This window comes from Lycium barbarum, chromosome 4 (genome assembly GCF_019175385.1).
Source record: "Lycium barbarum isolate Lr01 chromosome 4, ASM1917538v2, whole genome shotgun sequence".
In the NCBI taxonomy this organism is placed as follows: domain Eukaryota; kingdom Viridiplantae; phylum Streptophyta; class Magnoliopsida; order Solanales; family Solanaceae; genus Lycium; species Lycium barbarum.
Window position 1 is genome coordinate 23,105,921 of NC_083340.1, and position 6,843 is coordinate 23,112,763.

The 6,843-nt window shown below is 37.8% G+C and overlaps 1 long non-coding RNA gene across 1 annotated transcript; it reads right to left on the minus strand.

Annotated features, from left to right (window-relative positions):
• Positions 1 to 3,195: 3,195 nt before the first annotated feature.
• On the minus strand, positions 3,196 to 6,638 carry LOC132635561 (uncharacterized). The gene is made up of 2 exons (XR_009580622.1): positions 6,403 to 6,638; positions 3,196 to 5,894 (listed from the first exon to the last, which is right to left on the minus strand). It is a non-coding gene; the product is annotated as an uncharacterized LOC132635561 (long non-coding RNA).
• Between the last annotated feature and the right edge of the window lie 205 nt (positions 6,639 to 6,843).

The following is a 6,843-nucleotide window of genomic DNA, read 5'->3' on the forward strand; positions in this document are numbered from 1 at the left end:
CATATCCACTTTTTACTTTATCTTTCTTTCAAAATCATCCTCTCCCCACCCCCAACCTAAACCCCCCCCCCCCCCCCCGAAAAAAAAAATCAATGAAAAGGGCATGAGAGATAATGCAATTTTCCAAATAAACAAAACAAAATCAACTTCAAATCCCATATTCCATTTACCGTTTTAAAAAGATTTTCTTTCTTTTGTTTCCTCAAGTGTTCAAAACACATTCAAACTATGGCTAAAATTGTCATAACACATCTGAACTTTGCGGGGGTCCTATGACCCCCCTGGACTTATTTTTTGTGTATTATTTATGCTTTTATGCGGTGATCTGGACAAACAAGCGAACCTACTCTCCTTCAACGCATAAGAGAAGCCATAAACTAAATGGACCAGTCTATATTTGCCACATGGCCATCCAAATAACGTCTTTTAGTTCCCCAAATCCAATATCAAATCCCCACAACAGCAAGAACTTGTTCTCTTCTTCCACATTGAGTTCTTCCCCAAATTTTGTGGTAAATTTCTTCTCTTTATGATTGAATTCTTACCCAAGATTGGATTATTATAATTTTTTCCCCAAATTTCTATTTAAAAATTAGGGTTAGCTATGGAAGAAACAAGATTGGATTTGAATAGGCTTTGTATGGACAATGAAGATCCAATGTTCAATGCTGAGGTGCGATGCAGTCATGGGTTCTTGCTCCCATTGAAGACTTCCTAGTCCGACAATAATCCCGGAAGAAGATATTGGTCTTGCCCCCACTATGGTTCGAAGAAGTATAAATTTTTTCGATGGAGGGATCTTTCCAGAGTTGATGAAAGATCGAAGTTCATTATTCCAAAGTTGGTGAACAAAATGAAGGATATGCACGAAGAATTAGCTTCAAAAGGGAAGAAAATTAAGGAGATGGAAGAAGAATATGGAGGTTCTAAATTGCCGAGATGTTGAAGGAGATTGAGATGGAAGAACAATCTGCCTCAAGTGATAAAAAAAAATGAAGGAGATAGAAGAACAATCAAGTGTGATCAATCTGGCCGAAATTGAAAATTCAAAAAGAGATAAAATCAAAAAAGAAGGGGATCAACGAGTTTAGCTCTATTTTTTTTTTCACGTTTTGTATCTTGTTTTGTTTTGCTAGTTGGATCAATTGGTTACTGCAAGGATATGCAAAGACTTGTCATGACCAATTGCCATAGTGGTTCTTGTATGTTTGAAGTTGAATGCTTTAGTTTTGTGCTTAATGTAAGGTAGGAAGTGCTTGGAAAAATGCCTTTTGTGTTGTGGTTAATGTTAATTAGGAACTACTTTTCCCTTTCGTTTTGTGTTGTGGTTAATGTATGTTAGGAAGTCCTTTGTAGTTTTCTTTTGTTTTGTGTTTAATGTAAGTTCGAAGTTGATGAATGAAATCCCTTTAATTTAGAAAGCAAAGGTGTTACATGTTTACCAACATAAACCTTACTTAAATTGAAAACATGGAGACCTGATAACGTCCAAATCCACTCCTCAAGGAGAAAATGTATGTAGTCATCGCAATATAATTTATCAAACTATGAGTCGGGGTCGATCCCACAGGGAACAATTTACTAGGCGATTTAAACAAGTAAGGAATGATCACCAACTAAGTTAAGCCAAACACTTTTTCAATATTTGGTTCTTTTTTATTATTTAAAAATTAACAAGGATTAAACTAACTAGAAAGCGGGTAAAATGATCCGTGGCCACAAGTTTGGATACAAAGAAAATTATGCTCAAGCAACGATCCAATGTATTTCACGATTTTATAACTAAGAGCGGGTTTATGTTAATAGATAATGATTTCTAAAATCTCATTGAAAGTCTTCCAACCAAATCAATGAATTTCATTCTAAGCTTTTCCAAGCCTTAGAGTGTGATATTAGGCACAATCAATTTAACCTCAAGTAACTATCCTCTTCCAAGCTTAAGTTATTAGATGGGTTTAATGATCCAAATTCTTGTTAATTAATCTTTCCCAACCTAGATTTCCTCTTCCGAGCTCAATCAAAGTAAATGGGAGAGTCTTAGGGTTAGCTACTCCCTTAAGAATCATTCAAAACGAGATTAATTAAAGAAATAAGGACTCACTTCATTAGAAATAAAAATCATTCAATACATAAGCATAACAAGAGATTTAATCCAACACTTGAAAATGAATAATACCATAAACAAGATTCAAGTGAAAGAAGAAAATACTACACACTTAGATATTCAATACAAAACAAGGAATTTAAGAAAAGATTAAGAAATATCTCATTAAAGTTCTCCAATCTTCTCCTCCAATGGTGTAAATGAAACCCTAGATCTCCAAGCTTGTATGAAATGGCCAAAGATATGTTTCCAAGAGGTTTGGTCGAGTTTTATATGGATTGGAAACAAAAGACGTGAAATTACATTTCTGCCCAGTTTTGCCCAGAAAATACTCTTCGCATTCGCGCCTATACCCTCGCGTTCGCGAAGGTTTACTGACCCATCGACCATCGTGAATGCGGTCAACCTTCGCGTTCGCGAAGGGTATTTCTACCAGATTTCTCTTTTCTTCGTTTTAGCTCCTTTTTGGCTTGTTTTCACAGGGTTTGATCCCAATTCCTTTCATGACTCAATGCACCTGAAATAATAGCAATACACACCAAGAATAGCCTCATATTATAGATTAAGAACACAAAAGACAAAGCAAAGAGACTAAAATAAGTGGTAAAATCACCACTTATTAACGCCCCCAACTTAAAGTCTTTGCTTGTCCTCAAGCAAATCAAATAAAATCACAAACTCAATGAGGATCCATCAATTCAAGATTAGGGTAGTATCACTTATCATTTCAAATCACATTCTTCAATTAAGCACAAAATGCATGACTTTGGGTGGTACCAATAATTAGGCTACAAGCATGTGAAACTTCAACTACATAACTCCCTCATTTCAAAACACAATTTCAAGAATGCAATGGAGTTTAAAAACAATAAGCGACACACTCAAGCCTCAATAAGTTACTCAAAACCACTAGCTTAGTAGATATGCTCATTTGACTCAACTTGGGATTTTTCAGCATCACCAATCTATCGTAATCCATATGCCCTCACAAGAAAGAAAGTCCCAAAATCAATATACTCACAACAACAACACAACGGATATATACACAAAGTCAGTCACACTCAACAAAGAAATTCTAGTGCTAACAAATATCACACCATAAGCTTGCCCTTATTTTCAATCATCACTAACTCAAGAACATTCGGTTGGAGATCACATAGGGACTTTTTAAGCTTGTGATATAGGCTTAGGGAAGGGTAGGATAAGTATTTGGGATACAAGTAACTACGCCCTCCTTGAACACTACACAACACCTTTTGTCCGCTTTCCTCTTCATTTCAAAACATCACTCCTTACTTTGCATACTAGTTTCCCCAATTACTCCAACTTCTTTTTGTGCAAACATTTTCTTGATTTCTAATGTTTTTGTTCTTTTCCAATTCCTCTTTCACAAAGATACATTTTTTTGCACAAAAAGTTTGAAACCTTTTTGTATTTTTCCAAATTTTCTTCATTTCTTTTGACTTTTCCACAACACCAATCTTCACCACTTCTCAAGCAACACTAACACCCCCAACTTAGGCTTTTGGCCTCAAATTCACAATTTCATGTTTAAGGAGGGCAAGGTTCAAAAGAGAGACTTTTCATCAAAAAGGGTAAAGGCTTGTAATGTAGCAATCAAAGAAAAGATCATAGGGTCAAATGGGGTTACTAGTGATATTATTTATGCAATGGTAGGCTAGAAAGGCTAAAGTGGATTTTTCAAAAATCACTAAGATAGCCCAAGGTTATCTCTCCAACCAACATAATCAAAATTAGCATTGAAAGATTAACCGGACAAGTTCTAGATGATAAAAATACGCACGCGAATTATTCAACAAGCACTCACCACACATGGCATACGAACTAGTCAAGATGGATCAATTTTACTTCCTAGGCAAGAACAAATAGAGCAATATCTCATCATTCAAAGTAAGCCCGTCTAGTAGGTAAAGAGTCACAAAATTAGCCAAAAAGTGTCACAAAGATCATTCTCTTCATGCATCTTGCTTTTCATTTCACTTAAAAAAAATCGGAGGGGTATGCTCAATTGAACACTTTGCATGCAAGAGACTAACTCTATTAGGGTTGTACCAAACAAGTCAAGAGTTTTCACATTTTTCCTCAAAAGAGCACCTACACCTAAACTACAAGACTAATTAAAGAAGCTAAGAAAGAAAATAAAATAATAAAAATGACTAATCCACAACATGCCAAAAAAACAAAATTTTCAAAAATTTGGCCATGTTCCATTTGCAACAACATCTATCCACAGCCACACCAAACAGTCATAAAACAAGCGTGACAAGGGCACACAATATCCATGCATAAGATAAAAGCCCGGCAAAGGCACAAAACAAGCGTAAACAATATAATGTGCTCTATGCCACCCCCAACTAAAAACATTGCAGTGTCATCACTGCACAATATCAAAACAAAACATAAACCAGTTTGAGGGACTCCCTGAAGTCTACATCAGACTAGTAGGCGACGGGAAAGGCAAAACACTTCTGAAAAGTGCCTCAGCCGGAGCTAGAGGTGGAGGGAAACTTAAGCTCCTCCTCCTCATCATCATCATCATCTCAACCATTAGTATTACACAATAACATCAGCTTATCCATCATTTTTTTCATGAACTTGCCCTTTTTCTTTTCATACTCCCTGAACTTCCTTTGCCGTTTTTCAATCTTTCCTTGCCTGCAGCTTATATTCTCCATCCTCGTATCCATGATACCTATCTTGGTGGTTATTTCTTTTTGCTCTGCAACAATACTCTCCAGAGGTGATGGGCATCAGTGCCAGTAGATGCTCTTGCCCCAGACAGGCCAGTAGGAAGGCCAACTATAAGCTGCTAAATGTGTGCATCTACTCCATATATCTGACTGAAGAGGTGACGCAAGGTAGGAGGACCGGACATGAGTAGTCCCCCGGGGTCATATGACTCTGCTGCAGCTATGAAGGGTCCTCCGGACTCAGTGGTGGTGTCTGTGAACTGCCTAAATGAAGACGAGGATACATTGACCTTCCTTTTTTTCTTGTCCTTAGATCCCCTTTTCAGAAGGGGATGGATCATCGGCTTTCCTGGTTCTCTTTTTTCATCATTTGGGTGTTTCAATACCCCGGCATCATAACATAATCGAGTGACCAGTGATGGAAAGAATAAGTTCCTAGACCTCCCCATAGTCTCTTTCTCGATCTCTCGAACAATGTGTGCTCCCACGTTCACAAGCATGCCATCTATGATCGCAGCAATTACCAGTGCTCTCTCTGGTGTCACATCAGTGTCATTTGTGGAAGGCATGATCCTAGCACAGATAATGGAGAGCTAAGTCTTTGCCTCAGCAGTGAAGTCATGGGAATCAACCCCTTTGTGCACTATCACCCAATTCGGAGTCACCCCGGTATGCAATTTGTCAACCAACCATTGGTTTTCTCTCTCTTTAAACCTCTCTTTGTACACCTCATTATCAGTATCAGGAAGACCATAGATTGCATTGATTATCTTCGGGTTGAAACTAACTTGCACACCCTAGACAATGGTAACTAAGGCTTCTTGGAAGTTGGTTCTGGTGGCATTTGCATAAAACTCGAGTACCATGGTGTAGTTGGCAACATCTGGTGGAGGGGCAAAGCAAATCCACCCACTTTCTACCAATATTCTGTAGAAGTCCGGCATTTTACGTTCAACCTTGTCCATGTTTATGCCTCTTTTTCTGACGATGGTTTTGGACAAGAGTTCATCGTATTTTCGTTGACATGCCCCAGATAGGAACATTTCATGGTTGAAGGGTCCCTTTTATGCCCAAAGTACCTATAAAAGGAGTAAACATGTCAAACACTTATATGGGCACGTAAAGCAATGTATTATGAGGTATTGAGGCCAAAGAAATGGGTTAAAAAAACCCTGGGATGAGCTGTGCGAAGCTACTATTTTGGGGCATTTTGGAACTGCCAGCATTTACTCTTCGTGTTCGCATTCGCGAAGAGTATTTTTTCTTAGAAATTATCTTGTCTTCGCTTTCGCGGGTGGACACCGCGTTCGCGAAGATCATATTCTTCGCCCAGAATTCTTTTTCTTTCAGGCATTACATCAAACAACTTTTGAGCACATTTTTCTTGCCTATTTTTCAGTTCTCATTAGCACAGCCTTGCCCCCAAATTTTTTCACAACAATCAATCCCTCACACTTAAAAACCAAGAACAATTTCACACAAAAGACTTAACAATTACCACATGAATTTCAGCCTTAAGTTCACCATTTTAGCACAAAAAGAAGAATAATAAGCAACTTTAAGGAGCAAGAGAGTGAACAATCATACCATTGAAGTTGCAAGTTTAAAGATTGTTGTAGACTTTAAGAAATGAAAAGTTGGAGATGACGTTGGGATGAAGGGATTTGGACTGTGACGTTGGGCGTTTGGCAACTGATTTTGGACACAAAATGGTGTCTTTTCTCAATTTTTAACGTTTAATATACCTAGACCCGCTTTTCTCATCGCGTTCGTGGTCCATACACGCGTTCGCATTAGGCATTAGTTTCACGCCCAATCGCATTCGCGTGTTGTTGACGCATTCGCGATGCATGTTTTGAGCTTCAACTCTGAAATTTCTAGTGGCTCACTGGTTTGGGGGCAGCCCGTCACCCCGACTTTCTCAAATCAACTCCAAAAATTCTAAAACTTTGCAGATTAGTCAAAAACAATAAAATAAACTATTCTAAAAAATAAAATTTTGAAAAAGACTTAAAATTTTAAAAACGA